The sequence below is a fragment of the Dendrobates tinctorius genome, unplaced genomic scaffold (genome assembly GCF_039654945.1).
Source record: "Dendrobates tinctorius isolate UK_male_01 unplaced genomic scaffold, ASM3965494v1 ptg000125l, whole genome shotgun sequence".
Classification (NCBI taxonomy): domain Eukaryota; kingdom Metazoa; phylum Chordata; class Amphibia; order Anura; family Dendrobatidae; genus Dendrobates; species Dendrobates tinctorius.
This window is the reverse complement of record NW_027361793.1, coordinates 6821462-6842366: the sequence shown is the minus strand read 5'-3', so window position 1 is coordinate 6842366 and position 20905 is coordinate 6821462. Positions and strand designations below refer to the sequence as shown.

At 47.2% G+C, this 20905-nt stretch overlaps 1 protein-coding gene across 6 annotated transcripts in view; it reads right to left on the bottom strand.

Moving 5' to 3' along the window:
• PARD3B (par-3 family cell polarity regulator beta) overlaps nt 1-20905 on the bottom strand; it is a 1359033-nt gene that overhangs the window by 413675 nt on the left and 924453 nt on the right. The gene's annotated exons all lie outside the window — the stretch shown is intronic.

The window sequence follows — 20905 nt, the reverse complement described above, 5'->3', positions numbered from 1 at the left end:
GGATAAGGGCAAACAGGATCAAAAGGGAAATCCGGAATCCTTACACCCACTAGGGGTGTATATTGGGTATTCGCATGTGATTGGTTATGTTATAAGCACCACTAAGATCCACTAGATCCGATTAGATTTTGGACTCTGTGAGAATCAATAAATAAAAATCTCAACCGTGTCCCCAAAAATTTAGAGGTTGGACTCTGGTCCCGCAAAGGAGATACGAAATTAAATTATCCCTCTATCTAATACACCATTAAGGTGTCCACTTATTTATAATAACCTCATAGTAAGATCAAATGAATTCTAATACACCATTGGAGTGTTACAATCCTATGAAACTCACCATGAAGACACAATGATTTCTAATACGCCATTAGGGTGTCTCTGCACTGTGCATATCACAGTTAAGGTATGATTTATTAATTCTGAAATAACATAGGGGTACAGAATATAACAAGGCCTATGCTTAATGAGTAATAGGCATGAAACCTACAAGACAGTGCAGTATAATCATGTTCTGTTATATAGTTTAATTTAGTGTCTCCTTTGTGGGACTAGAGTCCAACCTCTCTATTTTTGAGGACACGGTTGAGATACTTTGATTTATTGATTTTCTCTGAGTCCAAAATATGATGGAATCTTGTGGATCTTAGTCGTGCTTATAACATAACCAATCACTCACGAAGATCCAATATACACCCCAAGTGGGTGTATGGCAATTAAATTTTAATATTATATAAATATATTTATAAAAGCTAAATTTAAATTCACATTTCCTTTCCCCTTTATCCTCCTTTGTCCAAAGAAAACAAAAAGTAATGCATTCAATCCCATGGCCTGTATGCATGCTCACCATGCAAGACTCCATTGCTGAATAAAAAGCAGCATGTTTAAAGCATGTTTAAAGTTTGCTCAACAACATTTAGACAAGCCTGTGAAATACTGAGAGAATATAGTGTGGTTAAATGTCAACAAAACTGAACACTTTGGATGCCATAATACACACAATATTTATAGGCCAAAAGGTATGGCATATCACCCCCAAAACATAATAACAACAGTGAGGTTTGAAGGTGGAAACATCATGGTGTGGGTCTGTTTTTCAGGATACTGAAAGGATAACTGTAGGAAGGATGAATGTACATAGATATTCTTGAAAAAAATCTGCTGTCATCTACCAGGTTGATTGTTATGACATGAGGGTGGACATTTCAGCAAGATAATAATACTAAATACACAGCCAAGGAAATAATTAGTTTCTGTGATGAGGTCAGCTTATGCTGAGTCGACTTTTTCTTTAGAGTGGACCCTCTGGGTCGTGGCACCCACCCACCTAGGGCGAGCTGACCTTGTGAGGAACCACCCCCTATACAGGGAGTGTCAGGAGCAAGACCAAGGAGATGAGCCACCACGACTGCTGGCACCAGACGGCCGGCTCAAGTAGACACTAGGTACAAGTGTCTGACGACAAGGACGAGCAGGAAGCAAGACAAGACGTAAGTTCAAGGTATCTTCATTAAGACAACTTCAGGGAAACATTCAGTGCAAAAACGTGAGAACAAGCAAACACAGCAAGGTGCATGCGTGGGCGTGCCAAGGTCCATAGCATGGTACGTGCCAGGTGGCACGCCTGGATACAGGCAAAGGCACATTGACATCGGACTCCAGACAGCAGGCAATGATCAACATGATCAGAGCATCAGTGTTGTGAGTTCATTTTCCCCTTCATTACTGAGGCCCGAGGAACTCCCTCTTCTGGTAAAGAAAGGTAGTGAGCCTGATTATCAAACACCTGAGGCTGATGATGATGACTGGCTGAGTGGAGTTACTGACTGGATATAAGGCTGCCGACGCCCTTCTGCCCTGCGGGTGATTTCTTTGTGGGATCCTTGGAGACCAGTCTGAATTCCTGCTCCTCTAAAGCTAAGTTTGCTGCTCGGCCTTTTGCATTGGTGCTTTGACTTTGTTTTGCTTTGTTTTTCTGGATTTCTGCCATTCCCTGCAGGGGTGTGCTGAATTCCTTTAGCTCTGTCTTCTGAAAATACCTGAGTGCTGATTTAGGTTTTGAAGCCTAGCTGCTTCAGGGCCTTTTTCATATCAGCTTGTTGGCTTATGTCTTTGATAGGGTTTTGGCAGATTGCAGACAGCAGCCTTCCTGTCCTTTCCTATCTAGGTAGTTTTGGGCCCCGTCTTTGCTCAGTCTATCTTTCTGTCTGTGTTAGTGTTTTCATCTTGATTCACCGTCATTATATGTTGGGGGCTGCCTATTGCTTTGGGGTCTACTCTGGGGCAGTTTAGATTTCCCCTTTCTTTCTTTAGGCCTATTTAATTCTCCGGCTGTGATCGAGGGGTCTAGGGCATCGTAGGAACCCCCCACGGCTACTGCTAGTTGTGTTGATAGGTTCAGGGGTCTGCAATCTGATAGTTGCCAACTTCTCTGGTTTTCTGGACTTAGCTTGCATTTCTGCTTTTGCCTCCTACGGTGACTCATTCATAACAGAATCATCCGCCATACCGCAGATCCTAGGGTACTCAATAGCAGGAAAGAATTGTAAAAAAAAAAAAAAAAAAAAGGTGTGTATATTTTTTCCTCTATATCTCTGAGGCCGTAGGGGGAATTTTTTCTTCTCTCAATGGAGATAAAGCAATTGTCTGATCGTGTGGAGCAGCTCGCTGCGGAAGTGCGGGGAATTTCCGCCTACCTTGCTCATTCACATGCTGCTGAACCAAAGATTCCTACACCTGATGTATTTTTTGGGGATCGGTCTAAATTTTTGAATTTCAAAAATAATTGTAAATTATTTTTTGCCTTGAAGCCTAACTCGTCAGGGAGCTCCGCGCAGCAGGTTAAAATTGTCATCTCTTTGCTGCATGGCGATCCCCAGGATTGGGCGTTTTCTTTGAAACCAGATGATCCTATTCTGACTAATGTGAACGCATTTTTTCAGGCCTTGGGGTTGTTGTATGACGAACCTAATGCCATTGATCAGGCTGAAAAGACCCTGCTGGCATTGAACCAGGGTCGTGATTCTGCAGAATTGTACTGTCAAAAATTCCGAAAGTGGGCAGTACTTACTACCTGGAATGATAATGCCTTGGCTGCTCTCTTTCGGAAGGGGTTGTCAGAAGCCGTAAAAGATACTATGGTGGGATTTCCTGTTCCCTCTGGTCTTGACGATTCCATGTCATTAGCCATTCAGGTGATCGGCGTTTGCGCGAACGCAAAGCTGCACGAGAGGTGTTGCCACCTGTTGAACAAATGTCTGAACCTATGCAATGTGATAGAGTTTTTTCCAGAGAGCAGCATCAGGAGATCAGAAGGCGTAATAAGTAGAGTTGAGCGAAACGGGTCGAAAAAATTCAAAAGTCGCCGACTTTTGGCAAAGTCGGGTTTCATGAAACGAAACCTGACCCTAGGATGAGGTCGGCCACGAGGTCGGCGACTTACGCGCCAAAGTCGCGTTTCAAAAGTTTGTTTTGCACTCTTTTTCAGCCAATCAGGATCCACGGACACTGTGGGCAACGTGATGACCTAGGCACGGGTCACCACCATCTTTCAGAAGGGCATGCAAGTGATTGGCTTGCTTTGGTGGGCGTCACAGGGGGTATAAAAGGGCGTGCACGCCGACCGCCATCTTACTTCTGCCGATCTTAGTATAGGGAGAGGTTGCTGCTGATTCTGTAGGGAGAGAGTTAGGCAGGGAAGAAGACAAAAAAAATGCTTCTGCTGCTAGCGATTTGGCCTGCACAACACACAAGTCACTGTGTGTGCAGTGCAAGGGGAGGCTATATAGTGGTGTATCAGTGGTGTTGGTTGTTGGGCTGCCTTTTAAGGCTTCCTGACACGCTGGCATTGCTGTTTACCCACTGCTCCGCAAACTGCTTTTTTAAAAGCAATCCAATCTCCCTTATCCTCTCGTCACTTTTGTCACAGCTGTGCCATCGAGCGTGTCACATAGCGCTCAGATATCAGTGGGCCTCACACAATCCACATGTGTCCAGTGTCCAAAAGTGTGCGCAGAGATTCAAAATCTCCATTATCCTCTCGTCACTTTGGTCACAGGCAGCTGTGCCATCGAGCGTGTCACATAGCGCTCAGATATCAGTGGGCCTCACACAATCCACAAGTGTCCAGTGTCCAAAAGTGTGCGCAGAGATTCAAAATCTCCATTATCCTCTCGTCACTTTGGTCACAGGCAGCTGTGCCATCGAGCCTGTCACATAGCGCTCAGATATCAGTGGGCCTCACACAATCCACAAGTGTCCAGTGTCCAAAAGTGTGCGCAGAGATTCAAAATCTCCATTATCCTCTCGTCACTTTAGTCACAGGCAGCTGTGCCATCGAGCGTGTCACATAGCGCTCAGATATCAGTGGGCCTCACACAATCCACAAGTGTCCAGTGTCCAAAAGTGTGCGCAGAGATTCAAAATCTCCATTATCCTCTCGTCACTTTGGTCACAGGCAGCTGTGCCATCGAGCGTGTCACATAGCGCTCAGATATCAGTGGGCCTCACACAATCCACAAGTGTCCAGTGTCCAAAAGTGTGCGCAGAGATTCAAAATCTCCATTATCCTCTCGTCACTTTGGTCACAGGCAGCTGTGCCATCGAGCGTGTCACATAGCGCTCAGATATCAGTGGGCCTCACACAATCCACAAGTGTCCAGTGTCCAAAAGTGTGCGCAGAGATTCAAAATCTCCATTATCCTCTCGTCACTTTGGTCACAGGTTGCTGTGCCATCGAGCCTGTCACATAGCGCTCAGATATCAGTGGGCCTCACACAATCCACAAGTGTCCAGTGTCCAAAAGTGTGCGCAGAGATTCAAAATCTCCATTATCCTCTCGTCACTTTGGTCACAGGCAGCTGTGCCATCGAGCGTGTCACATAGCGCTCAGATATCAGTGGGCCTCACACAATCCACAAGTGTCCAGTGTCCAAAAGTGTGCGCAGAGATTCAAAATCTCCATTATCCTCTCGTCACTTTGGTCACAGGCAGCTGTGCCATCGAGCGTGTCACATAGCGCTCAGATATCAGTGGGCCTCACACAATCCACAAGTGTACAGTGTCCAAAAGTGTGCGCAGAGATTCAAAATCTCCATTATCCTCTCGTCACTTTGGTCACAGGCAGCTGTGCCATCGAGCGTGTCACATAGCGCTCAGATATCAGTGGGCCTCACACAATCCACAAGTGTCCAGTGTCCAAAAGTGTGCGCAGAGATTCAAAATCTCCATTATCCTCTCGTCACTTTGGTCACAGGCAGCTGTGCCATCGAGCGTGTCACATAGCGCTCAGATATCAGTGGGCCTCACACAATCCACAAGTGTCCAGTGTCCAAAAGTGTGCGCAGAGATTCAAAATCTCCATTATCCTCTCGTCACTTTGGTCACAGGCAGCTGTGCCATCGAGCGTGTCACATAGCGCTCAGATATCAGTGGGCCTCACACAATCCACAAGTGTCCAGTGTCCAAAAGTGTGCGCAGAGATTCAAAATCTCCATTATCCTCTCGTCACTTTGGTCACAGGTTGCTGTGCCATCGAGCCTGTCACATAGCGCTCAGATATCAGTGGGCCTCACACAATCCACAAGTGTCCAGTGTCCAAAAGTGTGCGCAGAGATTCAAAATCTCCATTATCCTCTCGTCACTTTGGTCACAGGCAGCTGTGCCATCGAGCGTGTCACATAGCGCTCAGATATCAGTGGGCCTCACACAATCCACAAGTGTCCAGTGTCCAAAAGTGTGCGCAGAGATTCAAAATCTCCATTATCCTCTCGTCACTTTGGTCACAGGCAGCTGTGCCATCGAGCGTGTCACATAGCGCTCAGATATCAGTGGGCCTCACACAATCCACAAGTGTCCAGTGTCCAAAAGTGTGCGCAGAGATTCAAAATCTCCATTATCCTCTCGTCACTTTGGTCACAGGCAGCTGTGCCATCGAGCGTGTCACATAGCGCTCAGATATCAGTGGGCCTCACACAATCCACAAGTGTCCAGTGTCCAAAAGTGTGCGCAGAGATTCAAAATCTCCATTATCCTCTCGTCACTTTGGTCACAGGCAGCTGTGCCATCGAGCGTGTCACATAGCGCTCAGATATCAGTGGGCCTCACACAATCCACAAGTGTCCAGTGTCCAAAAGTGTGCGCAGAGATTCAAAATCTCCATTATCCTTTCGTCACTTTGGTCACAGGCAGCTGTGCCATCGAGCGTGTCACATAGCGCTCAGATATCAGTGGGCCTCACACAATCCACAAGTGTCCAGTGTCCAAAAGTGTGCGCAGAGATTCAAAATCTCCATTATCCTCTCGTCACTTTGGTCACAGGCAGCTGTGCCATCGAGCGTGTCACATAGTGCTCAGATATCAGTGGGCCTCACACAATCCCCAAGTGTCCAGTGTCCAAAAGTTTGCATAGAGATTCAAAATCTCCATTATCCTCTCGTCACTTTGGTCACAGGCAGCTGTGCCATCGAGCGTGTCACATAGCGCTCAGATATCAGTGGGCCTCACACAATCCACAAGTGTCCAGTGTCCAAAAGTGTGTGCAGAGATTCAAAATCTCCATTATCCTCTCGTCACTTTGGTCACAGGCAGCTGTGCCATCGAGCCTGTCACATAGCGCTCAGATATCAGTGGGCCTCACACAATCCACAAGTGTCCAGTGTCCAAAAGTGTGCGCAGAGATTCAAAATATCCATTATCCTCTCGTCACTTTGGTCACAGGCAGCTGTGCCATCGAGCGTGTCACATAGCGCTCAGATATCAGTGGGCCTCACACAATCCAAAAGTGTCCACTGTCCACAAGTGTGTGCAGAAATTCTAAATCTCCCCTGTCCTATAGACACCTTGTACCTTGTTTTACGTTACTATATAGTTTGTTGGATTTTGTCTACATTTCTACCAAAAATGAGGAAGGCTGGTGGAAAAGGCCATGGAATTGGGCGGGGGTTGGCAGCTGGTAATGATGGTGTTGGTGGTGGATCTGATGGTAGTGGCAAGAGCAAAATAGGACCGAATGCAGGAGGTGCTGACCCTGCGTCATCGTCTGTCTACATAAGGCCTCGAACGCTTAGTTTTCTAGGAGTTGGCAAACCGCTTTTAAAGGCAGAGCATCAGGAAAAAGTTTTGTCTTACATTGCTGACTCAGCCTCCAGCTCTATCGCCTCCTCTTCTTCAGTTGTAAAAAGTAAAAGCACTGAGTTGTCATTGGAGGCTCATGTTCATGAACCACACCTTTCCTTGTGTCCTTCACCCCAACCAAGATTGAAGGATGACGCAGGCTATACTACTGATTACTCCATGGAGCTGTTTTCACATACCATGCCTGGATTATCAAGTCAAATGGTGAATTACCCAGGCCAAGATGAATCTGACATGGAGTGCACTGATGCACAGCCGCTGATGGATGATTCTGCTGGTACATTCACTCAGAGCACTACATTGTCCTCGCAGTGTACAGAGCCAGATTTTGACCCTGATGAGACTCAGGTGCCCCTTCCCGCACACTATACCACCATACACGGTGACACAGAGAAAGGTGCACATGACATAGAAGAGGAGGTGATGGATGACCCAGTTGTTGACCCAGATTGGCATCCATTGGGGGAAGAGGGTGCTGCTTCCAATAGCTCAGATGAGGAGCATCCACAGCAGACATCGACATCGCAACAGCTGTTATCTGGCAGGCCCGGAGCACTCCAAAGACAGGTTCCAAACATCAAAAGAGTTGCTGGACAGCTTGACCAGAGGGTCAAAAGATCACAGCGTGCTAGGCCGCAAAATGTCTGCCAAAGTAAGAAGAGTGCAGTGTGGCACTTTTTTGAACAAAATCCTCATGATCAGGCCAAGGTTATCTGTAAGAAGTGCGCAAAGACCTTTAGCCGAGGGAAAAATCTGAAAAATTTGAATACCAGTTGCATGCTTAGACATTTAACCAGCATGCACTTGCAAGCGTGGACACAACACCAAACCTCAAGTGCCACATGTGCAACTGATCACAACGAAGGTAGTCAGCAACGCTACATTGTTTCCCCCACTGTAAGCCCACCGGTTAGCACAGCAGCAAATGTTGAGGTGTCGTTGCAAGGCCACAGCAGTCAGGGAATCCCACTGTTATATCAACGAAAGACTGATTCTAGGCCATCAGAAAGAACACCAACTCCATCACCATCATCAACCCTCTCTCAGTCCGCCCTGTCCACCGCTACTTCCACCATATGCAGCTCTCAAGTCCAGCTCACCCTCCCAGACACTATGAGTAGGTCAAGGAAGTACTCAGTCTCTCATCCGCGTACACTGGGTTTGAACGCCCACATTGACAAACTAATCTCGTTTGAGATGATGCCCTTTCGGTTGGTGGAAAGCACAGCTTTCCGCGAACTCATGGCCTATGCAGTACCACGCTATGACCTACCCAGTCGCCACTTCTTCTCTCGCAAAGCCATCCCAGCCCTCCACCATCATGTGAAAGACCGCATTGTCCATGCACTCAAGCAGTCAGTGAGCGGAAAGGTGCACCTCACAACTGATGCATGGTCCAGTCGGCATGGCCAGGGCCGTTACGTGTCCATCACTGCGCACTGGGTTAATGTGGTGGATGCAGGGTCCACAGGGGACAGCGGTGGTGGGACAGTGCTGCCTAGCCCACGGTATAGGAAACAGTTGGCTGTAGGCGTTCGACCCTCCTCCTCCTCCTCCAGAAGCGAAAGCTCGTCCACAGAGCGCAGTCGTACGAGCACTCCATCTGCAGCTGCCACTGTTGCACACGATGTGTCCCCCTATCGAGCAGCTAGTGGAAAGCGTCAGCAGGCTGTGTTGCAGATGATGTGTTTGGGCGACAGACACACTGCCGAGGTGCTGGCCGAGTACTTGAAGCGACAAACTGAGTCATGGCTGGGCAGTGTACATCTTGAGGCAGGCAAGGTAGTTAGTGATAACGGGCGTAATTTTGTGGCAGCCATAGCCCTTTCAAAACTCAGCCACATACCTTGCTTGGCTCACACCTTGAACCTGGTGGTGCAGTGCTTCCTCAAAAATTATCCGGAGTTAAAAGCCCTGCTCCAGAAGGTGCGAAGACTGTGCGCGCACATCCGCCGGTCGCCTGTACACTCCGTTCGTATGCAGAAGCTGCAGCGATTGCTCCACCTTCCCAACCACCGCCTCATTATCGACATTGCAACAAGGTGGAACTCCACCCTGCACATGGTGGAGCGGCTGTGCGAGCAGAGGCAGGCCATAATGCATTTGTGGGAGGATACACGGCCAGGCACTTTGAGAGCAGACATGGAGTTGACAGGCATGCAGTGGTCGAAGATGAAAGACCTTTGTAAAGTCCTTCAGTGTTTTGAGGAATGCACACGGCTGGTAAGCGCAGACGACGCCATCCTAAGCATGAGCATCCCACTTATGCGTCTGCTCATGCAAACTTTGACGCACCTTAAGGAGCAGGCGTCTGCAGCCAATGTTGATGAGGAGGAAGAGGAGGAGGGAATCCTTGATGACATTCAGCCATTGTCTGCTCAGGGACCTCTCCTGGACGAGGTGGAGGAAGAAGAGGAGGAGGAGGAGGATGATGGGGATGATTACTTAGGGGAGGAGGATGCATCTCGTGGGGCAAGTGAAAATGTTGGCGTGGCAAGGTCTGGTACAGGGTTTGTGCGTGACTGAGGGATGTGGATTTGCCAGAAAGTGCTCCTCCACCCAGCACTCGCAGTGCATCATTGACACCGGGAACATTGGCCCACATGTCAGATTATGCCTTGCGGATCCTAAAAAGGGACCCCCGCATTGCCAAAATGATGAACGATGACGACTACTGGTTGGCCAGCATCCTGGATCCACGCTATAAAGGCAAATTACAAAACATCATGCCACAGGAGAACCTTGACCTAATATTGGCTAATAAACAAGCAACTCTGGTAAATCGGTTGCTTGAGGCATTCCCAGCACACAGCAGCGGTGATGGTTCTCACACGAGCCGTACGGGCCGGGGGCAGCTTGGCAGAGGTGTTCGTGGTGCACACAGCAGAAGTGGCGTTGGAGACAGGGGTTTCATGACAATGTTGTGGACTGATTTTTCAAATACCGCTCACACAACTGGTAATACTGCATCGATGGAAAGTGACAGGAGACAGCAGTTGTCAACTATGGTTACAAACTACTTTTCCTCCCATATCGATGTTCTCCCACACAGGTCATTCCCCTTTGACTATTGGGCCGCTAAACTGGACACCTGGCCTGAATTGGCCCAATATGCCTTACAGGAGCTCGCTTGCCCAGCTGCAAGTGTGCTATCGGAAAGAGTCTTCAGTGCAGCTGGATCAATCCTGACAGAAAAAAGGACCCGTCTGTCAACCCAAAATGTGGATGATCTAACCTTCATTAAAATGAACCACGCATGGGTTTCCAAGGATTTTGTCCCACCTTCCCCTGATGACACATAGGGTGACAGAAAAATGGCTTGCTTTGGTCCACCTCTTCCTGGTACTTCACCTATTTCGCCTTTTGCATCAGCTGAATGTCCAACATCAACATATGCCACTTTCTAAAACTCCCTAACTGTGCTGCCTCCCCCCCCATGGCCGGGGTCACCACCTAGCGCACGACACCGTGCGAGTGCCGTTGCCCTGGACAGGTGAGTAGGCCGACTCTTGGGCGCAGGCACTGGCACAGGGTCCCTCATAGTGCAATCAAGTGTCTCTGACGGTGGTGGTGCACACCCGCCGTCAGACACACCGCTGTACTATGAGGGGCCCAGTGCCAGTACCGACGCCCACGAGTGGGCCCCCCTTGCTTGGGCAGGGCCCCAGCATTTGCAATCTTTACCTCTCCCTGCTCCTCCGCTGTGTAATCTGGGCCGTCAAATCCATACTGTGCCTGACACCGTCTGAGCCTGCCTCCTGAGACATATATTTTGAATGTGTACGCTATCCATACATGTTATCCGGGGATACGGTACCCTTTCTAACCTTTGTGCAATCACGTGCAATCCATACTGGGCCTAACACCGTCTGAGCCTGCCTCCTGAGACATATATTTTGAATGTGTACGCTATCCATACATGTTATCCGGGGATACGGTACCCTTTCTAACCTTTGTGCAATCACGTGCAATCCATACTGGGCCTAACACCGTCTGAGCCTGCCTCCTGAGACATATATTTTGAATGTGTACGCTATCCATACATGTTATCCGGGGATACGGTACCCTTTCTAACCTTTGTGCAATCACGTGCAATCCATACTGGGCCTAACACCGTCTGAGCCTGCCTCCTGAGACATATATTTTGAATGTGTACGCTATCCATACATGTTATCCGGGGATACGGTACCCTTTCTAACCTTTGTGCAATCACGTGCAATCCATACTGTGCCTGACACCATCTGAGCCTGCCTCCTGAGACATATATTTTGAATGTGTACGCTATCCATACATGTTATCCGGGGATACGGTACCCTTTCTAACCTTTGTGCAATCACGTGCAATCCATACTGGGCCTAACACCGTCTGAGCCTGCCTCCTGAGACATATATTTTGAATGTGTACGCTATCCATACATGTTATCCGGGGATACGGTACCCTTTCTAACCTTTGTGCAATCACGTGCAATCCATACTGTGCCTGACACCGTCGGAGCCTGCCTCCTGAGACATATATTTTAAATGTGTACGCTATCCATACATGTTATCTGGGGATACGGTACCCTTTCTAACCTTTGTGCAATCACGTGCAATCCATACTGGGCCTAACACCGTCTGAGCCTGCCTCCTGAGACATATATTTTGAATGTGTACGCTATCCATACATGTTATCCGGGGATACGGTACCCTTTCTAACCTTTGTGCAATCACGTGCAATCCATACTGGGCCTAACACCGTCTGAGCCTGCCTCCTGAGACATATATTTTGAATGTGTACGCTATCCATACATGTTATCCGGGGATACGGTACCCTTTCTAACCTTTGTGCAATCACGTGTAATCCATACTGGGCCTAACACCGTCTGAGCCTGCCTCCTGAGACATATATTTTGAATGTGTACGCTATCCATACATGTTATCCGGGGATACGGTACCCTTTCTAACCTTTGTGCAATCACGTGCAATCCATACTGTGCCTGACACCGTCTGAGCCTGCCTCCTGAGATATATATTTTGAATGTGTACGCTATCCATACATGTTATCCGGGGATACGGTACCCTTTCTAACCTTTGTGCAATCACGTGCAATCCATACTGGGCCTAACACCGTCTGAGCCTGCCTCCTGAGACATATATTTTGAATGTGTACGCTATCCATACATGTTATCCGGGGATACGGTACCCTTTCTAACCTTTGTGCAATCACGTGCAATCCATACTGTGCCTGACACCGTCTGAGCCTGCCTCCTGAGACATATATTTTGAATGTGTACGCTATCCATACATGTTATCCGGGGATACGGTACCCTTTCTAACCTTTGTGCAATCACGTGCAATCCATACTGGGCCTAACACCGTCTGAGCCTGCCTCCTGAGACATATATTTTGAATGTGTACGCTATCCATACATGTTATCCGGGGATACGGTACCCTTTCTAACCTTTGTGCAATCACGTGCAATCCATACTGGGCGTGAGAACGGCTGGCGAGCTGTTAAGCAAGCTACAGCACCTGTCCAGACAAGTACAGGGATTCCCTAGCGAGGAGACTTATTTGATTGTTTTCAATGTTGGGACAGCAATTTTTGGGGAGCACTATACTCTGGAGAATGATAGATGGGGCCCACCATACACTGGAACATTCCAAAGGTGGACATCAGACACTGGAGCAGCATTTACAGGGCCCATTATACACTAGAGCATTAGAAATGGGGCCCATTATGTTTGGAGCATTATTTGGGCCCATAAGACAGTGGAGCTTCATCCATGGGGACCAACATATACTGTAGCATTATGTGGAGCTCATCATATACTGTTTCAAACATTATATGGGACCAATGATTCTGTATGGAGAAATAGATGGGCCTCGTCATGAGATGTAAAAAGTGAGGTATTTTTCATTGTACTATACAGCTATTTATCTGCCGTATCGGAGCATGATGAGTTGAGGTATGTGTTAAAGGGGCGCTCTTTCGCCCAGGGCACATGAAAACCTGCAGCCAGCCCTCCCCCCCCACAACTTTAGCCAAATAACCCCCATTTTTCAGTGCGTAACTTATATTATGAAGTTAATTAAGGTTGACAAGCTTAAGTAAGAAGAATTGATGCTTTTGGCATTCAAATGGGCACTGTAGGTGTGTTTCCTGTCCTCCTCTCACTGCCGACTTTTATTCCCCATTGACTTACATTGGGTTTCGTGTTTCGGGACGACCCCGACTTTTCCCTATAATCGGACGATCTTGCTCGACCCGACTTTTGGAAAAGTCGGGTTTCACGAAACGAAACGCGACCCTAAAAAACCAAAAGTCGCTCAACTCTAGTAATAAGTTGTGTTTTTTCTGTGGAGATGCCTCGCATATTATTTCTGTCTGTCCTAAACGAGAGAAACGCTTTGCACACACGTTTTCTGTTGGGGGTGTTCAACCTAAGTTTCTTCTGGCTATTACTCTGATCTGCTCCCTGTCCACATTTTCCGCCAAGGCTTTTGTGGATTCGGGAGCAGCCCTAAACCTAATGGACTTGGATTTTGCTAAACGTTGTGGATTTCCGAAGACACCTCTGCAGACGCCTATCCCTTTGAGGGGGATTGATGCTACTCCTTTGGCTAAAAATAAACCTCAGTTTTGGACCCAGGTGGTAATGCGGGTCGCCCCAGACCATCAAGAAAATTGCAGATTTTTGGTGTTGCATAATCTGCATGATACTATTTTTCTGGGGTTTCCCTGGTTACAAATTCATAATCCAGTTTTGGATTGGAAATCTGTGTCTGTGGTTAGTTGGGGTTGTCGTTGTGCCTTTAGTGAGGCTCCGGTGTTTTCCACCTCTCCTCAGTCGCATGATGTTCCTGATTATTTGGCGGACTTTGATGATGTATTTAGTGAGAATGAGTCTGTGTCTCTGCCTCCTCATAGGAGTTATGACTGTGCAATTGAACTGAGCCTGGGGTGTAAATTTCCCAAGGGTCGGCTCTTCAATTTATCTGTACCCGAGCACGAGGCTATGCGATCCTATATTAAGGAGGCATTGGAGAAGGGTCATATTAGACCATCCTCGTCACCCTTAGGTGCCGGGGTTTTTTTTGTAGCCAAAAAGGATGGATCATTAAGACCTTGTATTGATTATAGTGCCCTCAACAAAATTACTGTTAAATATCAGTATCCGTTACCCCTGATTTCTGATCTATTCTCCAGAGTTAAAGGTGCTTGCTGGTTTACCAAGCTTGACCTCAGGGGGGCATATAATCTTATTCGCATTAAGCATGGGGATGAATGGAAGACGGCGTTTAATACTCCGGAGGGACATTTTGAGTACCTGGTGATGCCTTTTGGGCTCACTAATGCCCCTTCTGTCTTCCAGTGCTTCATGAACGATATTTTCCGAGATTTTGTCGATAAATTTTTGATTATCTATCTGGATGATATTTTGATCTTCTCCAAGGATTGGGATTCTCATGTGGAACATATTCGGACTGTGTTCCGGATCTTGAGGGAGAATTCCCTGTATGTCAAAGGATCTAAATGCCTTTTTGGAGTACAGAGGATTTCTTTTTTGGGATTTATTTTGTCCCCGTCATCTATTGAAATGGACCTGGCCAAGGTACAGGCTATTTACGATTGGGTTCAGCCCACTTCTTTGAAGGCCCTCCAGAAGTTTTTGGGTTTTGCTAATTTTTATCGGAAATTTATAGCAAAATTTTCTAGTATTGCCAAGCCATTGACTGATTTGACTAAGAAGGGTGCTGATGTGTTAAATTGGTCTCCGGAGGCTGTTTCTTCCTTTCAGGAGCTGAAGCGAAGATTCACCTCTGCCCCGGTTTTGCGGCAACCTGATGTCTCACTTCCATTCCAGGTAGAGGTGGATGCTTCTGAGATTGGTGCAGGAGCTGTTTTGTCCCAAAAGGATCCTGTAACATCTAAAATGAATCCCTGTGCTTTCTTTTCCCGAAAGTTCTCTCCATCTGAACGTAACTATGATGTGGGGAATAGGGAACTGTTGGCCATGAAATGGGCATTTGAGGAGTGGAGACATTGGTTGGAGGGAGCTAAGCATCAAGTCGTGGTCCTCACTGACCACAAGAATTTGATTTACCTAGAGTCGGCTAAGCGCTTGAACCCTAGACAGGCTAGGTGGGCCTTGTTTTTTACACGTTTTGATTTTGTGGTTTCTTTTCTTCCTGGAACAAAGAATGTCAAGGCAGATGCCCTCTCTAGGAGCTTTTGCTGATTCTCCTGTGGTGACCAAGCCTGCTACCATCTTAGGAGAAGGGGTAGTTCTTTCTGCCATCTCGCCCGATTTGAGACGTGCTCTGGAAGAGTTCCAGGAGGACAAACCTGAGCGTTGTCCCAGTAGAAAGTTGTATGTTCCTGACCAGTGGAAGAAGAGAGTGATGTCTGAAGTTCATTGCTCTGCTTTGGCTGGTCATCCAGGTATTTTTGGTACTAGAGATCTGGTGAGTCAGTTTTTTTGGTGGCCCTCCTTGTCTCGTGATGTCAGGAATTTTGTGCAGTCCTGTGGGACGTGCTCCCGGTCTAAATCGTGTTCTCGCTCTAGTGGGTTGTTGATGCCTTTGCCTGTCCCCAAGAGGCCATGGACCCATATTTCAATGGATTTCATCTCTGATATGCCTGTCTCTCAAAGGATGACTGTTATTTGGGTGATTTGTGATAGGTTCTCTAAGATGGTTCATCTTGTACCACTCCCTAAGTTGCCGTCTTCCTCTGAGTTGGTGCCCCTGTTTTTACAACAGGTGGTTCGTTTGCACGGGATTCCTGAGAACATTGTATCTGACAGAGGAGTCCAGTTTGTGTCTAGATTTTGGAGAACTTTCTGTTCCAGGCTGGGAATTCAGTTGTCCTTCTCCTCTGCTTTTCACCCTCAGACCAATGGGCAGACAGAGAGAACAAACCAGACCTTGGAGTCATATTTGAGATGTTTTATTTCTGCTGATCAGGATGATTGGGTTTCATTTTTGCCCTTGGCCGAATTTGCTTTAAATAATAGAGCTAGTTCTGCCACTTTGATGTCACCTTTTTTTTGTAACTTTGGGTTTCATCCTCGATTTTCTTCAGGGCAGGTGGAGCCCTCTGCCTGCCCAGGTGTTGACACTGTGGTGGAGAGAATGCACCAGATCTGGGACCAAGTGGTGGATAAGTTATCTCTCTCCCAGGAAAAGGCCCAGCGGTTTTCCAACCGACATAGGACCATTGGTCCCCAGTTTAAGGTTGGTGATATGGTGTGGTTATCATCAAAAAATATTGCTATGAAGGTGGCTTCTCCTAAGTTTAAGCCTAGATTTATTGGACCTTACAAGATTGTGGAGATTATTAATCCGGTCTCTTTTCGTTTGGCTCTTCCTGTCACATTTAAAATCCATAATGTGTTCCATAAATCTTTGTTGAAGAGGTTTGTTGAACCTGTTGTTCCGGGGGTGGCACCTCCAGACCCTGTATTGGTTGAAGGTAACATGGAATATGAGGTAGAGAAAGTACTGGATTCCCGTCTGGCTAGACGGAGACTCCAGTATTTGGTTAAGTGGAAGGGTTATGGTCAGGAGGATAATTCCTGGGTCTCTGCCTCTGATATTCATGCCAAAAGATTGGTGCGTGCCTTTCATCGGGCTCACCCTTATCGCCCTGGTGGCGTAGTTGAGGGTTCGGTGACCCCTCCTCAAGGGGGAGGCACTGTTGTGAGTTCATTTTCCCCTTCATTACTGAGGCCCGAGGAACTCCCTCTTCTGGTAAAGAAAGGTAGTGAGCCTGATTATCAAACACCTGAGGCTGATGATGATGACTGGCTGAGTGGAGTTACTGACTGGATATAAGGCTGCCGATGCCCTTCTGCCCTGCGGGTGATTTCTCTGTGGGATCCTTGGAGACCAGTCTGAATTCCTGCTTCTCTAAAGCTAAGTTTGCTGCTCGGCCTTTTGCATTGGTGCTTTGACTTTGTTTTGCTTTGTTTTTCTGGATTTCTGCCATTCCCTGCTGGGGTGTGCTGAATTTCTTTAGCTCTGTCTTCTGAAAATACCTGAGTGCTGATTTAGTTTTTTAAGCCTAGCTGCTTCAGGGCCTTTTTCATATCAGCTTGTTGGCTTATGTCTTTGATAGGGTTTTGGCAGATTGCAGACAGCAGCCTTCCTGTCCTTTCCTATCTAGGTAGTTTTGGGCCCCGTCTTTGCTCAGTCTATCTTTCTGTCTGTGTTAGTGTTTTCATCTTGATTCACCGTCATTATATGTTGGGGGCTGCCTATTGCTTTGGGGTCTGCTCTGGGGCAGTTTAGATTTCCCTTCTTTCTTTAGGCCTATTTAATTCTCCGGCTGTGATCGAGGGGTCTAGGGCATCGTAGGAACCCCCCACGGCTACTGCTAGTTGTGTTGATAGGTTCAGGGGTCTGCAATCTGATAGTTACCAACTTCTCTGGTTTTCTGGACTTAGCTTGTATTTCTGCTTTTGCCTCCTACGGTGACTCATTCATTACAATCAGGCTGCGGACATCAGCTTCGGACATCAGGCCGCAGTCATAAGGCTTACGATCTCTGGCAGCGATCGGCAGGTTCCGGGCATCCGGCAGGCAAACCAGGGTTCAGGCAAGGAGGCACGACAGATCTCCAGGCATGGTGCGTGTTAGGGAACAAGCCGAGGTCCAAGGCAGGATTCCAGGAAGGATGTGTGCTAGGGACACACCAGGGTCCAGGGCAAGGTGGATGTGTAGGGGACACCCCAGGGTTCAAAGTTCAACATACAAGACAGGGTGCGTGTGTAGAGACACGCCAAGGCACAAGGTAGAGTCCTGCGCATGCAGAGGAGCACGCCAGGGTCAGGGTACAAGGCAGAGTCCTGCGCATGCAGAGGGCATGCCAGGGTCAGGGTTCAAGGCAGAGTCAGTGCAGAGACAGCGTGAATGCAAGGAAGCACAGAGAGCATGGCTGGGGCACTGGCTAGCTGGACGGGCTGCAGCACAAACAGGCAGGTAAGACTCCAGCGAACTCGACTAGGGCACAGCAGGCGACACAGCTGTCACTGACCGACGAGCATGGCTGAGGCACAAGCAGGAGGCTGGGAAGGCCAGGCGCATGCAAAGGGCACACGGAGAAACAAGGCAAGGCAAAGTAAGAAACAAGGCAAAGCTAGGCAGGGTACGGAACAAAGAGCGGAACGTAGGCAGAAACACAGAGCCAGGTCAGAGCGAGAACAGAGCTAGCAGCGGAGCGTAGGCCGAAGCCCAGAGCCGGGTCAAGGGAGAACCTTGAGACTAGCGTGGAAATGTGCAAGAGAGCACGATAAGACAGAGTCTAGCAGCGGAGCGTAGACCGAAGCCCAGATCCGGGTCAAGGGAGAACCTTTAGACTAGACATGGAAACGTGCAAGAGAGCACCATAGGGCAGAGTACGGAAAACCAGGCAGAGACAAGAAACATGAGAAGTACTACAAGGCTCAGAATAGCAAAGACCAGACATGGCGAAACAGGCTAAGGCAGAGAACAGCCGAAGTACTACAAGGCAAAGCAAGGCAAGAACAAACATGGCACGAGAGACAACACAAGACATGGCATGAGACAAGAGGCAGAGTACAAGCTCAGAACGTGTGCAGAGACGCACGACAGGGCAGAGTGCAGGGGCACAGAATACAGGGAGCGACCGAGCAGACCAAGCAGCCATGCAGGGAAGCAACACAATACTCAGGCCCCGACCATAGGAAGGGGCGATCTGATATAGCACCATAGCACCTGCTGTTCCGGGTCAGGATCAGGGAAGGCCTTCCAGTTCAGATCCTCCAGGATCATAGAGAGCATTGCTAAATCAGACTGGGCTGAACCATAGAGAAGGTCACATGATCAGGGGTTCCAGGAATACCTAGAGGATTGCAGAATCAGCAGAGATGGATGGTTACCTAGCAACGGGCGTGCAGCCATGAGGTAAGGCGCGTATGCACACTGCTCCAGGCATCTTGCAGCACGAGACATAACGGGCATGAGAATTCCGCTCCAGGGATCATGCGGCATAACAGATATGGCGGGCATGACAGGCATAACGGACATGGCAGGCATGACAGTTTCAGAGAAAAAAAATAAAGCTCCTAGAATGGCCTAAGCAATCAACTGATCTGAATCCAATAGAAAATTTATGGAAAGAACTAAAGCTCAGAGTTCATAGAAGGACACCCTGGAAACTTCAGGATTTGAAGTGTTTGTGTGGAAAAATGGACCAAAATCACATCTGAGCAATCCATAAGACTAGTTTCTCCATACAGCACAAAGGTGTCTTGAAGTCCATCTCTAACAAAGGCTTTTCTACAAAGTATTAAATACATTTCAGTAAGTGTGTCCAATAATTTTTCCCTGTGTCATTTCTTATTATTACACATACAGTTATGGCCAAAAGTGTCAGCACCCTTCAAATTGTTCCAGAAAATGAAGTATTTCTCCTAGATTATTGCATTTACACAAGTTGTGTTATACATAAGTCTATTTCCTTTGTGTTTATTTGAACAATACAAAAATAGAGAAAAAAAAAGCAAATTGGACATCATTTCACACATAATCCCAAAAATGGGCCAGACCAAACAGCTGGCACCCTCAACTTAATATTTGGTTGCACAATCTTTGGAAAAAATAACTGCAATCAGATGCTTTCTATAACCATCATGACGCTTCTTACACCTCCTAACTGGAATTTTGGACCACTTTTATTTTGCAAATTGATCCAGGTCTCTCATATTTGAAGGGTGCCTTCTCCCAACAGTAATTTTAGGAGATCTCCACAGGTGTTCAATGGGATTTAGACCCGGACCCATTGCTTGCTACTTCATAACTCTCCAGCGCTTTGTTTCCTTCCATTCTTGGGTGCTTCTTGAAGTGTGTTTGGGGTCATTGTCCTGATGGAAGACCCATGACTTACGAAGCAAACTCACCTTTCTGACATTCGCCACTACATTATGATCAAAAATCCTTTGGTAATCTTCAGATTTCATGATGCCTTGCCTGCAATCAAGAAAATCTGGATGATATTCAAGATGCTGACAATTCCTCGCTCCTCCAAAATCAGGCAAGGGAATCACAGAGTTCAGTTTTATAGCCCTGAATAAAGTATGCAACTCTTCTGAACTCTGTGATTCCCTTGCCTGATTTTGGAGGAGCGCGGAATTGTGAATATCCTATCCAGAATTTCTTGAAGATCCTTCGTGGGTCCTGTGCCATCTGCAGCTCTTCTATCATACTTACTATATGTGTTGTGCATATTCACAATGCGTAAAGGTGAGAATTTTACCTTACAGTAAACTAATTGTTAATTTGGTAACTGCGCCCCTCTCTTTACCGATTCTTGCCCGTAAATCAAGGCAGAAAAACAACCCCAGAACATCTTTAAACCTCCACAGTATTTGACTGTAGGTACTGTGTTCTTTTCTATGTGGGTCTCATTACGTTTTTGGTAAACATTTTCATCTGACCACAAAACACTTTCCCAGAACGTTTTGGCTTACACATGTTCTTTTTTTGCAAACTGCAGTGTAATTTTTGATGTTTATGTGTCAGCAGTGGGTTTCTCCTGGGTCTCCTGCCATAGCGTTTAATTTTATTCAAATGTCGACAGCTAGATCACACTGACAATGATGCATCCTGAACCTGCAGGACTGCTTGAATTTCGTCCACGTCCAAGGAGATTAGCTACAGTGCCATGGATTGTAAACTTCTTCATTATGTTGCACACGATGGAAAAAGGAACTTCAAGATCTCTGGAGATGGACTTGTAACTTTGAGATTGTTGATATTTTTAAACA